Raw genomic sequence first — 12,743 nt, 5'->3', positions numbered from 1 at the left:
TCCAACCCTAACTATTCTATGACTCTAAGCTCTGAGAACAGGCTTTCCTGCAGTTTCCAAGTGCCTCCATTGGAAGAAAACACCAACCGTACTTCCGGTGATGAAGGCTTAAAAAACCCTTCAGTAGCTGTCAGAAGTTCCAGAAAGAATGATTAATCAGTGGTCCAAATTACCAAAGCCAGTCATGGTGGATTCTTCAGATCTTGATACCACAAGATTAAGAATCAGCACCCTTTCCAGAATACATATCATGGCAAAGTACAAATTTGTATTAGTCGTATACAACTTACTGTCTTCATATAGGGTAACTGCAAGAAGTACCATGGCCTGTATATATACAGGAAGATCAGACAACTTTTTCAACAAACCCTTCTGGTCTTATTTTCTTTGACTGCATGGATAAAAGAGGAAAAAAAAAAAAAAGAAAAAAAAAAAAAAAGCACTTGAAGTTCCAAGGTAAGATCCTTTAGGCATCTTTAGCTGTATTTTTAGTCTTTACAAAAGAAGGTTAACATTAACACTGCCTCAATAGTGAAAATAAACAAGAAAACACCACTCCATTCTTCTCCATTTACTGTATTGTCTTGAATACTTACAGCCTGCTTGAGTTGCTGTCGCTGACAGGAGAATGAAGTAGAATGTGTCCAGTCCGGTACAACATGAAACTGATAACATTATCCTACTTGAATGTCAAGTTTGCTTTGGTAGCACATCAGTGATATGAAGCCAAAGAAAAAAAGAATACCAGGAACAATAAAAATCCCCAAGACACTGCAGCTAGAACAAGCAATACATCTCAGGGAAGATATCTAAGTCAAATTTAATCATATGCTAAGCAAAAGCAAGCATGTCTCAGGCAAAGTGGATTACCTTTGCAAATGAGCGAGCACTGAAAGGAGAGTTTACTCAGCTCCTTACATATGCACAGACTGGAAGTACAGCTTGGAAAGGAGCAGTATTGATAAGAAAAAAACTCACAGCAGCAGCAGACCTCGAAACCAGAGGGGAAGACAGGTGGCAGTATAAACTGGCAGGAGGACCAGTACAAGAAGATCACAAATAAAAGACTGCACAGCTACAGAAATGTACTCATAGGAACAAACTGTACAACTAGATTAAGGAGGAAGGTCACAGCAGAGCTGCTAGAGCACTTCAGTACTTTCTCTTCTATCAAAACCACACAGGGTTTGTCAAAGTTTGCACAATGCCTCTTGGATCACATACAGGATAAACAGCTTGCCAGGCCAGTGTCTGAACCACAGAATCACAGAATCACAGAACAGTTAGGGTTGGAAAGGACCTTACAATCATCTGGTTCCAACCCCCCTGCCACAGGCAGGAACACCTCCCACTAAACCCTGTCACCCAAGGCTCTGTCCAACCTGGCTTTGAACAACACCAGGGATGGAGCATTCACAACTTCCCTGGGCAACATATTCCAGTGCCTCAGCACCCCCACAGTAAAGACCTTCTTCCTTAGATCCAATTTAAACTTCCTCTTTCTAAACACATTACCCCTTGTCCTATCACTACAGTCCCTAATGAAGAGTCCCTCTCCAGCATCCCCTTAAGATGGTCTCACACCTGATCCTCTCCTACAGTGGGCCTAGGGTCTTCATTCTCACACTCCCTGCTTCTGCCTTCCAAGACTTGGGTGGTGTGGTCAGAGCATTTGCCAGTGAAGACCGAGGCAAAGAAGTCGTTCAGAACCTCAGCCTGCTCCAAATGTGAGGTAGCCAGTTCTCCCGACAGCTTCTGGAAGGGGCCTGTGTTGTCCCCAGTCTGTCCTTAGTCGCTAGGTACATATGGAATCCCTTCCTGTTACCTTTAACATCCCTTGCCAAGTTTAATTCTAACTGGACCTTAGCTTTCCTAATCTGGTCCCTCGCTTCCTGCACAACATCCCTGTATTCTTCCCAGACTGCCTGTCCTTGCTTCCACTTTTTATAAGCCTCTTTTGTCCCTCTAACTTTCCTCAGCAGCTCCTTCTCCACCCAAGGAGGTCTCCTGGCCCTCCTGCTGCGCTTCCTTCTAGTCAGGATGCAACACTCCTGAGCTTGTAGCAGGTGATCCTTGAACATCAACCAACAGTCTTGGGCCCATCTGCCCTCCAGGGCCTTATCCCATGGAACCTTGCTAAGCAGGTTCCTGAAGAGGCCAAAGTCTGCTCTCTTGAAGTCCAGGGCAGTGAGCTTACTGCACGCCCTTCTCACTGTCCTGAGGAGCTCGAATTTGACCATCTCCTGATCGCTGCAACCAAGGCAGCCCTGGAGCCAGTTCAAGGTGCGGAGCTGTTGCAGACCCCTCCTGAAGCAGGCAGCCCTGGACACACGCTGCTGGCACCACATCTTGTGCCCCGTGATGGGCACAGCTGAAGGATGTGGCTGGGCTGAATTCCAACCCCATGGACACATCCCAAGTGCAGCACATGAGCACTGCTCAGGGCAATTACTGACTGCTTGTGGGACAGGGAAGGAGCACAGGAGATGGTCCTGGTCCTTGTGGAGTTGGCCAGCACAGCCTTCACCCATTTTATGGATTATGTAAGCACCAAAGTGTGTCTCTGTCATCTCAGGGGGTCACGTAACGATTGCCCAATGTCCCCCATGGAGCTGCAGCCCCTTCAGGGCTTGTCCCCATCCCCTGCTCGCAGCAGTTCTGGAACTCTGGGGTGATGTCACAGCCCGTGTTACAGCAGCAACTGCCCCTGCCCAGACACCAACACAGACCTTCACCCGACTTCACCCAGACTTCTCACCTGCTCTTACCTTCGTGCTCCAGTCCTTTCTGTCCTCTTCCTGATTTGCCTTTCTGCCCTACTCTCATCCCTGTCTGCTTGTTCCCATCCCTACTGCCCTGTTCCCGGCCCTTTGGCCACTATATTGGTACGAGGTAATGCAGCCCCAGAAGAAAGCCACCCGTGTCCTGCTGGTGGCCGAGCTGAGCCCTTGCGGAGGCGAGGAGGCAAAGGACTGCCTTCGCAGAGTAAGGAGCCAGTGGGTGCCGAGGAAGGCGGGGGGCCGGGTCTGTGCCCTGGACCCGCAGGCAGGGAGCACGGCCGCTCACCCCTGCCCTCTCTTCCTCTCTGCTTCCACTTCCTCCCACTTTTGGAGTTTTTGGATTAGTTTCTTTAGGGTGTCCCCTTCACCTTTCCATTGCAAAACTGATGTGAATTGTTTTCGGAGTTCGCTTTGCCTCTGAAGCTCTTGCTCTTTTCCTGTCAGAGTCTTCTCTAAATTCCTAACTCTCTCTTGCTGGGACTTTATCTCTTCATCCTTTTTGGTCAGAGTCTGCTGAACACGCTGGAGATCTTCCTGAAGAGCTCTTACTTCCTTTTCTAACTCGTTTTGCTCACCGTGAGCCTTGGTTTCTCACTCCCTCTCAGACAAGACTTCTTCCAGGACCTTCTCTCAGTGATGTCTAACTGCCTCGTTACTCTCAGTTAGCCAAAGCTGGAGATTCTGCAAGGTCTTTAATTCCTCTTATTGGTGCTGGAGTTTTTGCTTCAGAGCTTCATTGTCTTCATCCCTCTTCCTCACCACTTCCTCAAGCAGATTCACTTGCTTCCGCCATGATGCTAGTGCTATTTTCATGCTTTCACCCTGAAGCTCTAACATGCTCATTTGCTCTGTCTGCTTGAGGAAATCCAAAGGCTTCTCCTTCAACATCCCCCTCATTTCTTCTAGATCCTGCTCTACACTCTTGGCCTGCTTACCTTCTAACTCTTTCTGCTCCTGAAGGTCCTGCACACGCTCCCACAAAAACATTATCTCTTGATCTTTAGCTTCTAGAGAAGATTCTGCATGTTCTAGTTTTTGCCGTATGGCTTTAGGCTGCATTGCTGCCTCCTCCTTTTGCTGCTGGAGCTCAGAGACAGCCTCCTTCAGAATCCCTATCCTTTTTTCTCTTTCTTTCAGAGTCACTTCTGTAGCTTGAAGATTTGTTTGCTCAGCTTCAAGCTTTTCCTCCTTTTCCTTGCATGCCTCACATTGTTTTCTAAAGGATAAAAAATAAAACACATCTTGCTGGCTTCTGTTTGCTCAACACAACTGCCTGCATCGGGAGCTGGAAAAGCTACTTTCAGAAACTCCAGCAAAACTTCATCTTCTAGGACATGAGTAACATCCTTGTCACTAACTGATGTAACTAATGAGTACTGCCAAAAAATACCAAAAAGCTGCAGTGTCAATGAAGCTGCAACTTGCACATGAAACTTTTGCTCTGGTGTGACAGACAGACATAATCTATTACTAGCTCTGATACAGCTAGTAATGAAGAAGGTCTATGAGGAATGAATACATGAGGAATGAGAAAATTATGGAAACCAAATAGATGAGCTTGCCACTACCTGGTATCCCTGCCCTGAAGGAAAAATTGCCTACCCAGGCATCCTGAAAATTGGTTTGGGTTTTGAATAACTTAGGTGACCTGTGACTACATCATTTCAATTCTTCATATAATAGCATATCCATTACTGAGCAAGCAATATGTAGCCATTTCTTCATGGTCCACATTTACCACTCTGTGTTACAGTTTACTACACATGAGGATTTGACTAATTACTGTCATAATCTAACCTGTTTCACTGATGAGCAGAGTTATTGCTCTTGCGCAAATATCATCTCTATATATACACTAGCTTTTTTAGCAGGTGGAATAGTCCTTTACACTTTCTGAATTCAACAAGAACCTTCCTTTTTTTCCTTTTCTATACAGACTACTTCACAGTCTTCAGGGTTCACACAAAAAAAACAGAAAATTTCTTTCTTTATAAACATACTCAAAAATTTCTGTATGTTTAGAGTCAACATAAAGTCTGCATAAAGAATCAGATAATAACAGCACTTTGGCCAGGACTAGCAGCAGGACAATGTGATGTTAGAAGAGAATCAACCTAAGGAAAACTGGAGGCAAACAAAACACAGTATGCACAGATGAAGGATTCAGAATATATGTGAAACTGGCACTGATTATCTAAAGTAACAGTTCTGATTTTTGGTTACACTCTTTCAAATTACATCTCAGCTACAGGATAGCCCAGGGATTACAACACAAAATACCAAAAAGGCATCAGTCCTTATCCTGTATTATCATTTCATAAAATCTCCTCTTGTGCCCAGATGAGGTTTGCTCAGTCACTGCCACTACAGTTCATGCAAACTGAGACTTACAAAAGCCACCTTGTATAATCCATCAATATTTCTCCATCAGATGATCACAAAGGGGAACTTCTGTTCAGCAGATCTGCACTACAGAACTTCTCTGGTCCAAAACATCAAGTAATGGTTTTGGTGTAAATAATGAGAAACAATATGCATTCAAAACCAAAATTTCTTGTGTGGAAACATTAAAGATAGAGGGTACTGTATGCTTTACAAAAGCACATTATTGAATTTGCGGTACTGCCAAAACTCTGGATAATTTCACTCCTTGACAGTGCTCTCAAGTTTCAGCAACATACAAAGAATTCATTTTCACTTTTTAATCTTATGGATTAACCATGTTTGAGAAGAAATTTGGAGCAGAAAAGAGACCTCCCAGCTTAGAATTCATATTTTAAAGAGGACCTCCTCCTATGAGCAACTATTTCCTAAATGTTGATTTAACAAAATTCATCACTTTACATGGGCAGATTATGATGTCTGCATGAAAACAAATGGTTCTCAGTGCACAAGCTGCCATACTTGATGAAATACAAGGTCAGGTGTTTCTATAGGAAAACAAAATATTATGGAACTCTTAAAACAATGAGAAAATTACAGACACCACAAACGAAAACCAGGAAGTCTGTAAAGTCTGTTTCTGTGGAAGGGTCTTCCTGATATTACTAAATATTTGGCCTCTTACTTCTGCAAAGAGAAAACTATTTAGAAACACATTCAGAAAATGCAATTAATTGTTCATTTCTGAGAGAAAAAAAAATAGTCCGATTTATTTTTTCCTTGGTTTTGCAATTAGCCTCAAGTAGAAAGCACTTTGAAAAATGCTCCATGTTTTCTGCTTATCTGCAAATAGTGAAATCTCAATAATGTTTCTATATATATTCTTAATATATTCTTCTGTCATGCTGTTCAACAAAGACGTAACTGATTTAATTGTTACAGACATCAAGGTATTTGAGGGCACTGAGTACCTCACAAAATGTGCTCAACATTTGGCAGAACTGGATTTTTCAGTGCTTTTGAATGTACTTATTGCATCTATCTTGATTCAGGAGGTAGTTGAAATTGTTCAATTTTAGGTAACACAATCCATTTGATTTATAGTCTAAAGGCTAAAAACTGTCTACCTTTTATATTGTGAAGGGCAGGTGAAAGCCATAGTGCAAGAATTGTCTTTCCTGAAATAAATATACTGAATGAAAAGCAGCGAAGTCCAGGGAAATGAAGGCATGGGGAAGAAGTAACATGTAAGTGTCAAAACAGTTCTTGTAATAAAAAAAACGAAAAACCATCACTAGCACATCTTGCTAATAATATACAAATATGACCAGCTGTCCTTCTGTATATAATTTTACTGCAGTCAAAGTGTTCAGTATACTCACCAAAGACAATTATTGCTCACAAAAATACAGGAAAAAGTAATTAGATGCTTTCCTGTTCATAGACCACTTCTGACTTAACATGCTTGACAAGATACATGAGTAAAAGGCAAATTCAGACAAAAATCAATTTATTCCAACAAGCTCTCTAAGAGGAAAAAATGTTTGACCTTGTTCTTGAGTTTAGCCTCTTAATTAATACTACCTCCAGGGAGACAGTAATGCTCTCATGTCCTGCAACATTCATTATTTCTTTTTATTGGAACTGATTATCCTTTTGAATTGTATAACATCTGCCTATCAATGCAGCCAACCATGAAATTATTCAGTCATTAAATGACTACTCTTCTGAAACAAGGCAGCCCAAAATACTGAAGAAGTCTTGCTCCCATGACAACATCTATTAAAAGCTGTGCTTCTTTGAAAATAAGAAAACCTCTTTGGGACAGAGGGGTTTCAGAGCTATCGCAGTTAGCATCTGCCACCTCACATGAAGCACTGCTACAAACACCACACTTCCCATTGAAATAATTGCTAAGAAAAAGATACAAAATTATTTCTATGCTTCCACATAACCAAATAAATAGTATTAAAAGAGAGGAGCTCACTCACAGGTTAAATTCTAACATAAATTTTATTTACTAATCCAAATTTGGGAGCAGGGGAGAGTAGATGCAGTTGGTACAAATGCTAGAACTGTACTGTAATTGTCCTAAATGAAAAGCAGCTCTCTCCCACTCAAGGCCCATTAAAGGAAAGCTGGTACACTGCCAGCTGTGCTAATTAAACCACTTGCAAATAGTGTCCCTACACACCTTCATCACAGACCTTTCCAGATGATAAGTCTCAGGCCTGATTTGTGTCAATATGATCAGACAATGCACCAAGATATAAAGAAAGTGCCTAAAGCAAGTGTTAGAAGTCATGTACCTGCTAGAGCAAGTCAGTAACTTAAGACACCAAAAAAATGAGAGCATAAGACACAGGAGATTTTGAGCTGCCATTCTCTGGTGGTGCCAAATTTCAGCACTTGCAAAATGCTGCATTTCCCAATTTAGAATTCCTATCTTTTAAGTTAAAAGTGCACTAAAAGGTTTTCAGACATGGCTGTGAGCAAACCACGTTGACAATGCTTTGGACACAGGTTTATGTTTGTAGGGAGAACTTGGACTGAGGAGCACCCTGTCCTGTCCCACCCCCAGCCCATCACCCAGCCCCCAGCTCCATGTCATCAGGTGCACTGCCTCCATTATTGGAGCAGCTCAATAGTAAGAACGAGTACCCACAATCAGAGGAAATTAGGCAAAAATTGTTTTTGCCACCAAAAAAGTGTCTATGGACCCATACCCAAGAGTGGTATCCTCAGTACCTAAACTGCTGCTGGCATGGAACCATATTCTCCTAATCACCTATAGACACTTTTCACATTGCTATAAGTTCATTACCAAGAAGCAAACATTATTTTCTATGGAGTGTAGTATCATTTATATTGAGAATTAAGGTTAAAAAGGATTACATATTCTAAGACTGAAGAAAAAGAAAAGAAAGCAAACTGATTCCTCTAATTGAAGACATACTAGTTTTACAATTCAACTTTTTCAGTTGCTCATAACTTTCATCAAACATTTCTTTTGACTTGTTCTCACTGCCCAAAGGAAAAATGTTGTTAAATCCAGCTCGCATTCACAGATGTATTACTGAGTCAAAGGCAAATGAGCCACCCAAATGTTTTCCAACTTGACCAGATAAGAAACCTTGCAATTAGGGAAGACTTCAGACAAGTATTATAAACTTGGTTTGAGTTTATTTAGACTTCCTAATAATTTAAATATTAACTCTATATCTAAAGAAAACCTGTTCAGGTAAATTAAAATTTGCAGAACTTTCAATTCCACCATCCCCTGAAAGCTTTAGCAGAGTATCTTTTTCATTCTTTTAATTCTTTAAGAATCTCCAACTTCACAATGAATGCCTGTATACTCAGCTATTTCAAAAGTTAATGCCTCGGAGGGGAAAAGCACTTTTCAAATGCAAATTTCATTCACAATTTTTAATTTTCAAAAATAAAATATAAATTAGTGCTAAAAGGTCATAACTTGCTTTAATTATTGTGCTATGATTTTACAATATGCATTTTATATACTCAGGGTCCTGCTAATCAGCAACTCTGGTAGTTTGGGGATTTCTACCTCTGAATTCCAGTTACGAATCCAAGAGACAAAAAACTGAGATAAAGATATTCAGAAAGCATGGATATGAACATCAGTGTGCTCTGCAGACGTTTCCTTTCTTCTGTACACACTTTACTTCTGGGTGCTTGATGATTCTGAAACCATGCAAAAATAAAGCAACTATTTTGTATCAGGTCAACTGAAACAACTACCTACATAAGTAGAAAGATCTGAAGTTTTTGTCCTTGCTTATCTATTCCAGGATGTCCAGGACCACAGAATCAGAGCTCTCTATCCAAAAGGGCACCAAAAGCAGAAGAATGAGGCTCACAGTAGCTTACACAGTGATTTCCTACTCAATTTCATTTTCAAGTTCTTACGCATTAGAAATTGTGCAATGTAGAAAAATAAACACTTCAGACTGATTAAAGAACAAAATCAAACCCCAGAAAAAAAAACTCTTAAAATTGACAAGCAGGATAAAAGACACTAATGAACAGGAAGCTGTGAATCTACAGCCACAGGAATGTCTCAGCAAGTAACACATAAAATAAGTCACCTGAAAAGCTGTATGTATGTGTTTTTCTGTACTTCTTAGCCCCTTAGCAGCAGCATGTTGAAACATTTGCCTTTTCTCATCACATTCAGCATCTCAAAAAACTTGATATCAGATACTTTGCTACTACTTTTACCATAAAAATAATGAAAAGCTGCATAAGAACTGCAGTAGAAGTGTGGTGAAATACATGGTAGGACCCAGATCCCCCTGAAGTATCCAGGCCTGGATGTCCCTGTGCTGGGGTTGACATCTAGCCCACCCCATCATGACCTTAGGTCTAGGAGTGGTTTTTGTAGTTTTAAAAGAGAAAACCAACAAGTGTGCATACACATCTATCAAAACTATGCTCAGCTACAAAACCACTACCCCTCAGCTCAATGGGAGTTCAAATAAATTAAAATTTCAACAACCCAGAAACTTGACATACAATTCCTTGATCTTCCCTTAAATTGCACTTCCATAATTTCTACTCACATAGCTATTACTGTAATATTCTTTCTGCTATTATACTCCATACCTTGAAGAAAACATAAACTTTCCAGTCGTAAATATGAATCACATTTGTGCTGGGACAAAGTCTTCTTCCAGGACAGAGATGGAAGGAGAGAAGAGCAGCAGACTGGAGCTCTCCCATCCTATGCAGCAAACACAGACATGTTTGTTAACAGGGTCCAAGAGCTACGTATGAGCAAACTTATCTGAGAGGGCAAGGGCACTTCTACAGGGGCATGTATCTAAAGCATAAAATACCTAGGCACATCTGATAGTGGACAAGCTGAACTTGAGCATACCTTTGAAGGCCTAGTATAGGAGGTATTTTTAGCTTTCTTTACAAACAGAAAAGAGTAGTTCCCAAAGCTTGAAAATGGATTATTTAATTTCATTTTATTTTTCTTGGCATTTTATTGCAAACACTCTTACGACTGTTTTCAAGTTAAGAAAAATAAGCAAAGGGAAAAAGCACAGCTTAGAGTTTACTCTTCTTGAAATTTAGCCCAGAACCCCTAAGTGTTAATCTCTGGAGGAAAAGCAAACTAATTCTGCAAGAGTAGCTCTGATTTTAGGCCATATGACCCATTTCTCACATCTCTCACAGATTTCATATAGTTCTTGACAATCTACCATTTGTACAAAATCACAGGAAAATTTTATTCACTAAATCTAATGATTGCACTGAACTCTTTTCTCTCTTACTAATTTTCAAGACCACATGTTAATAGCAGCATTCCTGAGCTACAAGCTATTGACTTAATGTGGTTAGGGCAGCTGAAATTTTACATTTCTCAAACATGAGCAAAACCAATCATTAATATCTGCTTAGAAAAGAAAATAGTAACTGAAAATGGGTCTTTTTATATTAACAACTAGTCAATGTTTCTTAAATCTCAGGAAAATTGTGGAAGAGTATAATAACATCACGAGTTGCATTTTGCGAACCAATGCATTTTGAAATATAAGCTGCACGTATCTCATTTTCCAAGTAATTTGTATATATAGTTATCAAGTAACAATTCTATGTGATAGTCTCCATTTAACCTTAAATGGAAAATCCTTTCTTTCTAATTGACTATAATTATTATTTGCTTATATTTGCTGTCAGGGAAAAGAAGAACTTTTCTGTTCTGTTTTTTCTTCACTAACCTGTTTAAGCTTCTGCAAAACACACTAAAGCTTATTACGTTTGTTGCAACAGTAAAACAGGCATTAGACTGGGTGCTTCAGGAAGCTAAACTAAATTCAACTACATACACAGGTACAAAAGCAAGGGACTTCGGTTACTGCAGGTGGAAGAAACACTTTCTGCAAGATATGCCTAACTCCCCAGTTCAGGCTCTCTATTCAGGTGTGCCTCTCAGCTTCTACTGCATGGAACCAACTGTAGTAGTCACTCCCTACCTACCTTCAACCTACAGAAATACAACGCTTAAGCCAAAGGCCCCTCACCCTTTTGATTTTTCTTTTCCCTTTAAAAAAGAATACTTTTCTCTACTTTTGGGGCTGCTTTTGCTCCCAGATCCCCAGCAGGGGCAAAGTCCTTCAGTGACTCTTGGCAGAGCAGCAGATGTAATGTGCCGCAAGCCACCTGGGTTGTAATGCTGATGAAGGAACCAGCCAAAGCCCAGCATAGACAAACATATTTGAACTTTGACTGGGGCAAAGCAAAAAAGTGGTTTTCATTCCCTGTCCCACCATCTGCAAAAGGACTCCAATTCACAGGCTGCTGAAACCTCTGCTTTTTATTTTTACCTATCCCCAATCTCCCCCCTCCCCCAAAAAAGGAAAATAAAACTGAAACAACTACGACAATGAATGAAACAGTATTAGAAATAAGGGCTGATCTGTAAGTTGATCCTGCATGTAGAAGGGCCACCAGCAAAATTGTTCAAGTCAAAGCAGAACCAGTGAGGGATAGAGACAACCTCTGACTAGGATTGTCATGGTCCTTGAACAACACAGCAAAACAAGTGGTAAAAGGATTGCACAGTCCGATCCTGCACTGTGCTATAAATTGACACCTTGTATAGCAAAGTGCAAGGGCTTCTACCTTTTTGACCAGGGTTTCCTGGGAACACCTGTGTGTGCCGGCACCACATGACTCTTCTGCAACAAGTTTCCTAAATCTGGCACAAATTTACAGAGGTGCTGACCCACAAAGCTGAAACGAACATCTTCCAAGCCACACAGACTAATCCTCATGCCTTCTGCTCAAAATCCAAAGCACATTTGTTGACCCTGCCTTCTCAAGCAAGAAATTATATAACCACATTTACCCTTCATGTAAGAACTGCATAAACCAAAGAACTTCAGATTTGTCAGAATGACATGCCACTATACAGTCTTCTAGCAGACATATCAGTATGCGGTCAAACTCCTGCTCTATGTGGAGATGACTAAAGCATGAGTCTTACTAGAAGCAAGACAGGCCATTAATATTGATTTATACTTCTTTTCAGATTAAGAAGTGAGGAAGGTTCTATTTTGTAAGACTTTTTTGAAAACCCCTAAACACAGATGACCTAAAAGTATATTTTTTCATTATTACTTTCCATTACACCCAAGGCCCTATAATTCAAATTAAAGATAAATATTGTCACTCCAGTTCATTGCTAGTATACTAGCTATTTTTCTCCCCTATGATGACTATCCACTTTTTCCTTCTTTTTTTCCCACCCTTTATGGCTGCAGTGCAAAACTACAACTGATGTAGAAGGTCAGCACCGTGCACAAAGCCAGCACTGAACTGGACTTGTGGGCCCAATCTCCTGCACTGTGGTGCCTTTCTGAAAGGGAGCGTGCAGCTCAGCCTGCAATGTTGTGCTTGGATGCTGTACAGGTCTCCAAAGAAAAACAGAAAAAACCAAAACAAAACACACACCTTGTTTTCATTCCAGCCATGTTTACACAAAGGCTCTAAAGATCCCAACCAGCAGGTTATTTCTAACCCCTAGCCTCCTTCCCAGCCCCCGTATCC

General features: G+C 40.7%; 1 long non-coding RNA gene across 1 annotated transcript in view; it reads right to left on the bottom strand.

Moving 5' to 3' along the window:
- LOC115946434 (uncharacterized) overlaps positions 1 to 12,743 on the bottom strand; it is a 50,032-nt gene that overhangs the window by 14,929 nt on the left and 22,360 nt on the right. The gene's annotated exons all lie outside the window — the stretch shown is intronic.

This window comes from Melopsittacus undulatus, chromosome 7 (assembly GCF_012275295.1).
Source record: "Melopsittacus undulatus isolate bMelUnd1 chromosome 7, bMelUnd1.mat.Z, whole genome shotgun sequence".
NCBI lineage: Eukaryota > Metazoa > Chordata > Aves > Psittaciformes > Psittaculidae > Melopsittacus > Melopsittacus undulatus.
Note: the sequence above shows the minus strand (reverse complement) of the source record. Positions and strands in the feature narration are given on the sequence as shown.